This window comes from Rhinolophus hipposideros, assembly GCF_964194185.1.
Source record: "Rhinolophus hipposideros genome assembly, chromosome: 24".
Taxonomy (NCBI): domain Eukaryota; kingdom Metazoa; phylum Chordata; class Mammalia; order Chiroptera; family Rhinolophidae; genus Rhinolophus; species Rhinolophus hipposideros.
In genome coordinates, this window is record NC_138070.1 from 11,421,973 (window position 1) to 11,435,082 (window position 13,110).

Genomic DNA, 13,110 nt, shown 5'->3' on the forward strand with positions numbered 1-13,110 from the left:
ATGCGTCTTTTGGAGCAAATATTAATATAAGACCCAGTCTTATTTTTGGGAAAACCGGTAGGTAGAAAATTCAATGGAATCTACAAAAAGCTACTAGAATTAGTAAGTGAGTTATCAAAATTGCAGAACATAAGATCAATATATAAAATTCAATTATATTTCTATATAAGAACAAATGGAAATCAAAAAAAATTAAATACAACATAAAAAATGAAATACGAGGGGTGCCAAAAAAATGTACACATACTTTAAGAGATGTTATCTATGTACTACTTTTCAAAGTTGAATTGAATTACGGTAGCAATGTGTAGTAAGACGTTCATTCAAAAAATAGCATTAATCAAATGAATACTAACGTTACCATGCGACAGGCAAGACAAAGAAAACGGCAGAAGCACGATTGTCATTAAGGAGTGCAAGACCATTTTGAAGTTATATTTGAAATTTGAGAATGTTCTCCTGAGTTAACATCCCCTGACTTCTACTTATGGGGACCTTAAAGAATGTGGTGTAATGTAGAAACTGGCTACACTGGCGGTACTTCAGCAAGAAATTGAAACAGTATGCGCAGCAGTACAAGTGGACACTTTGGTCAGCGTTGCTCAAGCAGTAGTTCGCCATAATCAGAAGTGTTTGGACGCTGATGGACGACTTTAAGCATCTCTTGTCATTGCAGAAGTCAAATGTGACTTGCACTCATCTTTTGTTATTGGTATATATTGAGTATTAGAATTTTAATAGTTTTTTCCTTTCTTAAAATATGTACACATTTTTTGCGCCCTCTGTATTTAGGCATAAATGTGATAAAGGATGTGAAAGACCTGTACAATTAAAGCTACAAAATAATGGCAAAAAAGAAAAAATTAAAGACATAATGAAGAGATGTACTGCAGTTATAGGTCAGAAGAGTCAATAATGAGTTCTCTTTGGAAATAGAAATTGAGAAGCTGATTCTAAAATTCATATAAAAATGCAAAGGACCTAGAATAACCAAAACAACTTTGAAAAAGGAAGACAAATTTGGAGGGCTAACATAACCTAATTGCAAGATTTGTCACAGCTTTAGCTATCAGGGCAGTGCCATACTGTTGCACACAGAGACAAATGCCAACACAATAGGAAGTCCAGAAACAGATCCACACATTTATGGACAAATGAATTTTGATAAAGTGCAAACACAATTTAGTAGAGAAAGTCTTCAACAAATGGTGCTGGAACAATTGCATATATATTGGCAAAAAAAAGTTCTTTGATCTATACTGACACCAATACAAAAATGAGTTCCAAATGGATTATAGAACTAAATGTGAAACCTACAACTAAAAAAATTCGTGAAGAAAAAAATAGGAGAAAAATCTTTGTGAACTTGGGTTAGGCAAAGAGTTCTTAGATATAAAAACAAAAGCACAATCCATAAAAGAAAAAATTGATACATTAGACTTCATCAAGTTTAAAAATGTACACTTTCTGAAAGACTATTAAGAGAATCAAAAACAAGCCACAGATTAAGAGAAAATCTTTACAAAACATACCTCATAATGGACTTATATCCAGAAAATACAATCTTCAAAATTGAATCAAATGAACAACCCAGTTTTAAAAATGGGGAAAAGATTAGACCAGACACTTCACGGAGGAAGATAATATGAATGGCAAATAAACAAAGGAAAAAAATGCTTTGTAATGTCACTGTTCATCAGATCAACACAAATTAGAACCCCAATGAGACACTATTACATACATATTAGAACAGCTAACGTTAAAAAGATTGACCACACCAGGTGTTGGCAAGGATGTGAAGGAACTGGGTCTCATCTACATTGCTGGAGGGAATGTAAAAATGGTACCAACACTTAGGAAAACAGTTTGGCAGTTTCTTAAATAAACATGTATCTACTATATGATGTAGCCATTCCACTCTTATGTCTTTACCCAAGAAAAACGAAAGCATAAGTCCAAACGAGACCCCGTACACAAATGTACATAGCAGCTTTATTTTAAATAGCCCAAACTGAAAACAACCCAAATGTCCATCAACAGACAAATGGACGAACAATCTGTGGTAAATGCAGACCATGGACTGCAACTCGTTAATAAAATGAACTATTGATATATGCTACAACAAGGATGAGCCTCAAAATAATTATGCTAAGTGAAAGAAGCCAGACCAAAACCAAAAAAAAGGTACATACTTTTTTATTTCATTTATATAAAATTCTAGAAAATGCAAGTTAACCTAACATGGCAAAAAGCACATCAGTGGTTGCCTGGGGATAGGGTTCGGGTAAGAAGGAGAGAGGGAGGGATTAAAAAGGGGCATGAGAAAGCTTTTGGGAGTGATGGATATGTTTACTATCTTCATCATGATGATGGCTCCATGCGTGTGTGTGAAAACACTAAGGTCTTTAAATGTGTCTTGATTATCATATGTCAATTATACATTAATGAGGTTGTTTTAAAAAAATGCAATTTGAAAAACTGAAAGGCAAATAAGTGGAGATGGTTCTTGCAAAATATTTGCCAGTTATTCGTAATATCAGGGAGGTGAACACATACACACACTCAAAGGACATAAACAGGAAATTTAAAAAAGAAATCGCAGTGGCCATTAATGATATGAAACATATAATTTCACTAGTAATGAAAGGAGTAAAAACAAATAGTAACATTTAATTTTACCCACCAAATTGACAAAGTAATAGAGAAAAGACACATTTTTTTGGTGAGGGCATAAGGATACGTAGCAGGAAGAAGAGAAAGGGCACTCTGACTCAGGAATATCCTTCTAGGAATTTACACAAGGCAGTTTCTGTTTTGTTTTGTTTTAGTTAAAGAGGCGGCGTGTAAGGTAGAGCATAGGACAGACGCCACAGGGATGTGGAAAACAGGGCTTCTTTTACCTGCAAGTTTGCATTTCTTTACAGGCTTGTGTTTTATCTAAGGTCGGTGTTGGAATTTCTGGTAAATTTTTAATTGCCTTCTTTTTGCTTATCTGCATTACCACAATAAAAAATGGCAATACGTATTTCCAGAAAATAATTTGATAATAGGAATCAAGAAACTTTAGGTCATTTCTTTTAACCAAGTAATTCTCTATATTGTAAGCTACCACTGAGAATAAAAAATCTATAAGGGATAATCTGAAACTAAAAAATTTTATAAAAGAATAGTTTATCCCAATTTTACAAATATTTTTACTTTTTAATGTTTCTTACAAATATAACAAAAATTAATCATAGAAAAAACAGAACTACAAATGTGTTCTAATTTTATAGGAGAAAGCTTAAGTCATGGACCTATCCACAATACCTTTTTGTGTATGGCACAAAATATACAGTGTTTCTCAAATTCATTTTAGCAGCAATCTTTTTCCTCTTTTGGAACTTCGATCTTTTGTATTTATGGTGCACCTATGGAAAGATAAGAATAAAATATATAATTATAGGGGTAAAACTAAAGAAGCAATAATTGATAACATCGTCATTTTAAATATTTACAAATGTATTATTACAAAGCTAAAATTTGATCTTCATCTGTTTGTGGAAAGCAAATGTAAAAGGGAAAATTTTTCATAGTAGAGACACAGCCTTTTTTCCCAAGCAATACCGGGGAAACAAATGGGTCTTTAGATTTCAGAATCTATACGGAGGCTTCCATTGGTTTGCTTGAGTCCCAGGAAACTCAATAGAGGTACCAGTCGACAGGGCTAATCTGACAGCACACTGTGATGCTACTGATTGTCTGTCAGTAAGACTTATATTTCGAATCGCTTTTCCAATAGTCACGATGACTTACATTGACTCATCTATCTTCCCTTCCCAGGCTCTACTATAACCAATCTCCCACATTTTGAGAGCAATGATTATTCTTTATTATCTATTAAAGAAGTACATGCCCAATGTAGAAATTCTGGGAAATATATACTACTATGAAAAAAACTCCATTATCCTACCCAGGACAAACTCCATTAATAATGTGAGGTACTTTTCTCCATGCACATATTTTTTTCTTCCTGCCCGTATTTATTTTGTTATACAGCTGAGATCACATTTATACATATAATTTCATAGTCCATCTCTTTTAGCTAACTTTATATTACAAGCATTTCGCCATGTCATCCAACACTATTCATAAAGATCATTTAATGACTATTCACTGTGCATCTTACGGAAGAGCCACAATTCATTCATCACCGTTCCTCCACAATTTGAAAGCAAGACTGTACTCAACCCTTTGTTGAACTATTAAAAATTATTTTGTTTTAAAGAATGTTGTGTGTATTATCCATCTACGATTTAGGGCTTTCTTTAGAATGTACTTCTAGAAGGAGAGTTGTTGGATCAAAGGATATAACAATTAAATACTTATAATATGAATATTGAAATAATTGTTAGGAAACCTAATTGCATAGGAAATGAAGGCCTTACGGGGCAGAGGGGGGGACCTAGGAAAAAGTATCAATCTCCATTTCACATTTTTCCTGCTGAGGATATCCCAATCTCCATTCATGTCTACACTTATAAACTAATCCTCTTCATTACTTTTGTTATTCCCTCTGATTCTATGGCTGTGAAATGCTTTAATTGGTACCTAAAACTTGCCTGAATTCAGCATCACATTTTACTGAATCACCAAATAATCAGTAACTGTAATGTCTGCATGTCTACCAAGCTAATCTAATCTAACTAATCTAGAGCTTCAATGACCTAAAATATTCCTCATGATATACTATGAACGCTAGTTGTTCTAAGACTGTAGTTTTACATTAGGCATTTACTAACATTCTGATTTCCTGACTTACTTCGGATGTGGGAGACGTTTGCTCCTAGAAAATATTTTCATGCTATGAACATGCATGCTTAGTATTTGGCTTCTCTCAAAATGCCTGTTTTCACATCATTTTCTTAAAATATGTACTCTCTCAATCTTCAGTTGCTTGGCTGTATAAACGTTCTAAAGCTCTTTAAGACTTCTAGGCATTAAACTTTCTCAGCTTTACCATTTTTCTCCTGTTAGAATACTGCACATGCTATTGAAGCTGAAAACTATACTGTGAAGTTTATTCGTTACACCTAGAGATGTTCTCAGTTTCCTTCCATTTCACAACCTCCCTTCTTTATAAATGTCTCTTGGGTCCATGAAACTGTCTTTTCTTGTTTTTTCAAGTTATTCCTCCTATAGTTCTTCTTTTCTCTGATTTCTAAATAAATGTGTTCCTCTAAATATTTGCCTGAAGCCCTCTGCGTGACTGCAAGCTGCTATCCTTATTTCAGTCCATTTAATGGTTTCATGTAACACTTATGTCACCAGACAGTGTTAACCTCCATTCTAAGCCCCAGCCCTACATTTTCAAATGTCTGTTTGGCTTCCCCCCTAAATGGCTCACATACACCTCACATTCACGTTGACTCTTCCCTTCCCCTTGTTCCAATTAATTCATAATTCTGCTTCACGTATTTCTTTTTACGTGTTCTTCACTTTCCATTTCTGTTAGCACTCATTATATGTTTCCTCTGTTTCTGCTCTTTCAGCCTCTCGTCTGTCTTTTCTGGAATTCATCTTAAAAACACTATGACCATAATCATCTTCCCAAAGCACAGTTCAGATAACATTATATCTCTGCTCAAAACCCTTCCATGTCTCCCTATTGCCTATTTACCTAACTAACATTCAAAGCTGGCTGCAAACCATACTCTTACCTAAATTCTAAACTCTATAATCAGCACAAAATGAATTACTTATTATACAGTTACATTTCCACACCTTTGTTTTTGCTTATGTGTTGCCTCTGCCTAGAATATCCACTTCCCAACTAACTACCTTCACAGTCCAGCTAAATGTCACCTCTTCTATAAGACCTACCATTTTGTCCCTTGGCTTCTGTTTTTAATACACATAGATTAGAACTCTAACTGGATGACAAGTGCTTCTTCAGAGTAGGATACACGTCTAAACCTGTTTTGATTAATCATCATATGCCCATGGCATGTTTTTTAAAAACCAGTTTTTATTGAGATATAATTCACATACCATACAATTCACCCGTGTAAAGTATACAATTCAATGAATGGTTTTTAGTATATTCACAGATATGTGCAACCATCATCATTGCCAATTTTAGAATATTTTCATCACCACAAAAAGAAGTCCCATACTCTTTAGCTGTCACCTCACCTCTTTACCTCCATTCCTAAGCAACCACTCGTCTACTTTCTGTCTCTATAGATTCCTCAGTTCTGGAAATTTCATGTGAATGGGCTTACATAATAATGCTGTTATTATCACTTGTGTACAAGGATTTGTATGACCATACATTTTCATACCTACAAATAGAACTGCCAGGACTTGTGCCATCTTTAAATAGCTGATACTCTATAAAAATCTGCTGGAAAATTCTTCTCTCTTCCATCCCAATTTTACACTAAAACTTATCTTTAAATTCATCCTTCCCTCAAAACACGAACATGGACATTTTTCCTTCCAAGAGGATAGCATTTTAAGAATTAACTGAAGATGAAATAATATGCATGAAATTATTTTTTCCCTTTTTCTTGACCTCCTGCAAACTCAGGTATTGCATTTATAGTGAGAACTTAGAACTGTGCCAAGAATGTAGTATTTCAGGTCTTAGGCCCTTGGGCAAATTGAACAATCCAGCTAGCTTAGGGTAGATTTCATCAGGGATGTGCATCTGAGATAATTTTCTTCCTTCTTTATTCTAAGAAAGGGAACTCTTCCAACAACGATAATCAAGTAAATTATTTTTCACAGACATTCTGACTTAATAGAAGAAAGAACACCTGATAGAGTAGAAATATAAATATTTTTTATCATTTCCTTTTGCCCAGAATCTTTCAAGAAAAATGATTCATGGAATCTCTTAGTTGCCTTAAAATGTTGTAATCACACTTCTTCAACAATAAACCTGGAGCCAACTAGTTTGAAAAACCCACAATATTTCAGCATTAGGGAATAAGAATCCGTGTGTTTCATACAGGAAAGAATTTTAAAGATCACAAATTTCAACTCTTTAAAAAAAACCACAAAACTGAATCGCAGAAAAGTTAAGTGTCAAATCACACCTATGTAGTAGCATTACTCCAAACTGAAATCCAGGTCTTCTGATTTCCCACGCCAGAAAACTTTCTTCTGAATCAAGATGCATAAGTCAGACTTCAAAATAGTAAAAAATTGTCCTATTTTGCCATATTTTGGAGGGCAATCAAGAAAAGTTTAATTTAATATAAGATTGGACTTCTGTGTCATTATTTTTCTGAAGGATCTCATGAATATAGTCATAGATTCCATTCCTATGGGGACTGAAGAGTAAACAAATTTGGGGATCTCTCAAGAAAAAAATTTTTACAAAATTCCCACACAAAAATAGGTAGAGGGCCTTAGAAGGGGCTGGTGTAACTAAGGGGCTCTCAAGCTTAAGCTTCGCAGTAAATTAGCCTGTGTAAATTCCTGTTATTTCATTCATTCCTTTGTTCCCCGAAGTTAGACATAGGCAGGGAAAAATCTACATTTTACAGCAGTGAAAAATAAAGTACAAATAGGTGATAGGACTCTTTCAAAGTCAAGAGTAGTCCCGTGTCTTCTCTCCCCTAATCCTACAACACAACCTCCCAGAAACAGAACTGTTTTGGTTAGTTGTTGCTATTGTCTGCCACTAATATTTACCAGTTATTCTGAGCTAAGAAATCTTGCTTATCGTACTTTCACTTGGAAAACAAAACTAGATGACAGTTGTTTTTTATGCCACTGATCATATTGCCCATTGTGATCTTCTCTCACAGCATGTGAAGACTGGAAAGGGACTCCAACGATCAGCTACTTAGCCAAGAACACAGAAGTGGCTGGGGTCTACTGCTTATCACAATGATAATGACCTTCAGATCACTCCTGGGTCAACTGACATTAAATATTATAAAGAAGACTATTCCAAGCACCTTTTTAAGACTATGCATGCTTAAAAGTAAAAATATCAATTATTTTGGTTTCTTAAAGAGATTTATTTCCTCCCTCCTTTAAAACAAAACTTTTATTTATTTTAAGTGTGTTTTTCCAGGACCCATCAGCTCCAAGTCACATAGTGGTTTCAATCTAGTTGTGGAGGCACAGCTCACAGTGGCCCATGTGGGGATTGAATAGGCAACCTTGTTAAGAGCACCACGCTCTAACCAACTGAGCTAACTAGCTGCCCTTTCTTCCCTCCTTTACAAAACAAAAAAAAAGAAAAACAAAGTGAGGAGGGTGTTTAGGTTGAGAGACAGAAGGGAAAGGAAAAGCTCCTTTGGATTTCTTAACTTTAACACTGAGAGTTCTTGTGCTTTCTGATACTCTGATGTGAGGCTAGCAATTTGGTATCAATTATGCATCAATTTGGGAAAAATGGTACCTCACGTGAGTAAAAACCAGTACAAAAATAGTTCTGATTTGTCTATGGAAATTCCAAACTATTCTAATAGAATTGACCAAGCTTTTGAAATCTTCACTTTTCGCTGTAACTTAGTCATATATGTATATATGAAAACTTTAAGTAACTGTAATACATAATGATGATTTACTCTTTAAAACAGGGTTTCTTAAACTTGATTAATATTCAAATCCCTTACAAAAAATACTCACAGATCCCTAATTTTCTCTTAAATTTTGTAGTCACTCACTTTATTCATCCATATCACATATTCATTCATTCACCAAATACTTATTAAGTGCCTAATATGTGCCTAGTCCTGAACAAGTCTTTAGGTTCTTCCCTACTCTCATAGGAATTATTTTCTAGTGGACAGAGACACATAAATACTGATACGTCCGCTACTAATAAATATTATAAAGGAAAATAACATAAAGCAATGTCAGTGGCCATGCTACATCTCGGAGAAGTTAGCAGTGGAGCAGTGACCTGACGGGTAAAGGAAGTGAAGGCAAAGCCCTGAAAATGCCTAGCAAGGAAGAGTGGTCCAGGCAGAAGAAGGAGCGAGAGTGGTGGATTCCAGGAAGAGTCAGGCCAGGCCAGTGTGGCTAGAACAGAGAGAGCAAAGAGGAGTGCGGCTGAAGAGGAGATAGGGCCTTCCAGAGCACCAGTAAGAGTCCGGATTTTATTGTAAGTGAGCTGGGATGCTATTGAAGCATTTTGGGAGAGAAGTGACTTATGTATTTAAAAAAAAAAATAGAAGGGAAGAAAAGAAAACCACTCTGACTACTCTGTGGAAAACAGATTGTATGGACGTTAAAAACAGGGAGACCTGAAAGAAAGCCATCCCAAAAGATCAGGCAAGAAAGGATGGCAGTCAGTGGTGGAGTGGTGGAGGCAGCGAGAAGTGGTTAAACTCGGGAATAGCTGAAAAGGAACAGCCCATGGGCTTCGCTGCTTTGCCTGAATATGACAGGAAGAGAGAAGTCAAGAATGGCTCGAAAGTTTGTGAGCTGAGCTACTAAAAGATGAAATTGCTCCTTCATAAAACTATAATCAAGTTCTGATAGCTTTCACTTGTATACAACTTAGATGAGACAGATTCACAACCCCTCCTCAAACCAAAGTTAACAACACTGATTTAATATAACAGATGTTATTCTTTTGTTGATACCATCACTCCGCAAACAAACATGGTCCCATTTACCATGTGTCAGGTTTTGTCGTCCAGTGTGCTTATTGGGCAGGTGATGGCTTAATTCTCCCACCACTTTACTCTGCCCGCATTCCTGGGGAAACGTCATTTATACAGCCTTATTTCACATCATCTGGACTTCACAAAGTGAGAGTCCAACAGCTGTGCATTAATTCCACTTCCATAATTTCCTTATTACTTTGAGACAATTACAGTGGTACCATTTGGCATTGCTACGGCAAACACAAACTCTGGCCCTGCAGTAACAGCAAACCACAGCACTGTTTGGTAACAAGTGGTCATCCAGAGAATCCTATGTATTATTTGTCTATGTATTATTCTGCCGGGAGAGAATCAGCAAAATGAGAACACAGCATTAAAAAAAAATCTCATCCAGAATGTTTAGACCTATTTTCATATTCCCAGGAGTCTGTGAATCTACTTGAAAACACTCGTAACTGGAGTCATACCTTACGCAATGTGGGTGGGTTACAAAGGTTGACACTAAAGGCTGAACCTGCATACAGTTCAAATTATCATTGAAAATCCCAGTCAGTATGCATAGTTTTGTTCATAAAACCCTTTAAAGTAATTTTCATATACAGTTACGGTTGGGAACCACTGAGTTAGTCTAAAGGAAAGAAAAAGTCACTCCATAAAAGGAATTCTTAACCATATTTTTGTAGCACTGACCTCTTTGGCAGTGTGGTGAAACCTGTGGACACCTTCTCAGAATAATGTTTTAAATGAAAAAAATTAATCACATAAAATTACAAAAGACTCCAATTATATGGAACTAAAGTTATCAAAATAGTGAACAAATTTGTGATACGGCGGCATATGTGCTTGTTTATTAATTCCTTTAGTAACGAGAGCTAGTAAGGAGTCTGATGAGTACAACAATTTCAAAGAGCAATGAACATAAACAGTATTTTGAGATTCCTCTAACTGTAATATGTTATAAAATATCTGTGATTATTGAAAAAGTCTCAGGTATTGCTACTACTTGTGTGGTTTGTTGTCAATGTTTATAAATTATAGAAAATGCTGAATTTCAGTTCGAGGTTAGTAAACAAAACCAATAGTTTCTAACATATTCCTTGATCTACAGAAATATGGGCATTCCTACCCCTCTCTCCTCTAGACAACCAGTATAAATGGGTAAGGAATTCTAAAGAGTTTACCCCATTCTGTTTTCTATCAAGCCTTTACAACCTCTCTGAATAGAAATAGAAATGTTGAGGATTAAATGAGATAATATATGTCACGTATGTAGCAGGTACAGCACAAAGGTTTAGTAGACGTGGTTCTAACTCTTATTTAATCACATCATATGACATGTATCATTATTTGAAAAACTGTAGAGAATAAGCTGGCGTCTCCCACTGTGGTTCCACTGCACAGCTTTTACTCCTTGGCATTGGTGGTCTCCTCACGGAAGAATTTGACCTGACATGGTGGGAGTTTTTTGAAATGCATCACGCTGCTCCACCATACGTATGGAAGAGAACAGTCACTGTCAAATTGTGTGTTTGTTTGTTTGTTTGTTTTTGTGGCAAATAATAGAAAATAAGTCTGGCTAACTTAGATGACCTTTAATAAGAAAACATACCTATTTGGTCTTCATTCTGATTCTGGTACGGAGCTCCTAAACCTCTCAGAATTTCCTAAGTGATAAGAGCAATAAAGGTGAAAAGAGAGTCTTTTGTTATTCATAGCAAGCCCTTTTCCATCACGCCTGAGTTTATGTTAATGAGGTGACTCCAGCAAAGCCTCTAAGAAGGGGAGGCTGGTTGCCAGGAGGAACCAACCCAGATGAGAAGGTTGGGATTTTCAGGCCCATCCCCTGACTTCTGGGTAGGAAAGAGGATTTAGAGATAGAGTTCAATCACCAATGGCCAGTGATTTAATCAATCACGCCTGTGTAGTGAAGCCTCCACAAAAAACCCAAAAGGAGAGGGTTCAGAGAGCTTCCACGTTGGTGAACATCCACACGCCCGGGAGGGTGGTGCACTCCAACTCCATGGGGACAGACACTCCTGTGCTCAGGACACTTCTGGAGCTCACGCTATACACCTCTCCAGCTGCCTGTCCATCTGTAGCTTTTATTCAATATCCTTTAAAATAAACTGGTAAATATAAGTAAATGTTTCTCTGAGTTCTGTGAGCTGCTCTAGCAAATTAATCAAACCCGAGCAGGGGGTTTTGGGAACCTCCGACCTACACAGCTGGTAAAATCAGAAGCATAGGGAACAGCTTAGACTTGCAACTGGTGTCTAAGTACGGGGCGTGGAGCACAGTCCTGTGGGAATGAGCCCTTAGCCTGTGGGAGCTGATGCCATCTCCAGGAAGGCAATGCCAGAATCAGGTTAATTGCTTGCTTGGTGGTGTTAGAAAACACATCTCTGTAGGCTGTCTCACAGAATGGACCAGGAAGTTCAGAAATGAGCAGGCCTCTAGAAGGGCAAAGGTACAATCAAGATCTTGCCACAGTAACTGTCTGATGAGGTTGCCATTTGTTTCTGCTCTGCTAGACTCTTAGCACCTTCACAACTGTGTCCTGAGCTCTCCAGATTCAAAGTCCCTGAGGGAAGCATCTGATTGACCAAAGTCACAGGCCAACTGCCAGGCAACTGAGAAAGAAATACCTACCTTCACTTCTTCGTGCCCACAGCAGGTGGAGGAAGACTCACCCTCCTCTCCAAAGCAGGACAATGTTCAAGCAACCAGTGACCCACACTGTTGGTATCTGCTCATTAATGATCCAGACCCACATCTCAGAACAGAAGATAAGGGCAAACTTGGATTTGGAGTGTCCTGGTTTCTAATTCTGTATCTCCTTAATCTATGACCCTGCAACCTGAGTGTTATTTGTTTAAGTTTCTTCAATGTATACAAAATCTTACCCTTCTCGTGGGTTTAGTAAGAGGTATAGTGAGTGACCCTGAAGCAGGACTCAACCATTCATTTCTTCATTCAACATTTACTGGGTCCCACTATGCTTAAGACATCATGCTAGGTGCTGGACAAATGACGTGTCCACCAGAAACTTGTCATCTAGAATCAGTGAGTGTTGCAAGTACTACACAAGTTCAAAAGAGGGAGAACTTCTAATTCTCTAAGGAGTGGGGGATGAGAACGGACAGGTGACTGATGGATCACGGAAGAGATGGCATTTGGATGGCTCTATACAGAGCATGCTGAATTTTCATAGGAAAGGGTGGGAGCGAATGATCAGAGGTTGACGCATGTGTGGAAATGGCAAGTAACTTAAGTGGTTCTGCAGATAAGGGACAGGATCCTTTTGAAACAAAACAGGAAGAGTGTATCAGGTTCAGATTGTCAAAGAGCTTGAATACCATGCACAGGATTTAAAGCTTTTTTTCTGTAAATGATGAAATAGATTAAATTAGAATCAGGCTTCAAGAATAATACTCGAACCAAGAATAATACTCTACCACAATGAGATATCACCTCACACCCGTTCGAATGACTA

General features: G+C 36.8%; 1 protein-coding gene across 4 annotated transcripts in view; it reads right to left on the reverse strand.

Annotated features, from left to right (window-relative positions):
* Positions 1–13,110, reverse strand: part of TAOK3 (TAO kinase 3) — a 155,380-nt gene that overhangs the window by 84,722 nt on the left and 57,548 nt on the right. For all 4 annotated transcript variants that reach the window (XM_081037133.1, XM_081037134.1, XM_081037131.1 and 1 more), the window contains exon 2: positions 3,310–3,410. The gene's annotated coding sequence lies outside the window, so the exon portion shown is untranslated. The remainder of the gene's footprint in view (positions 1–3,309; positions 3,411–13,110) is intronic.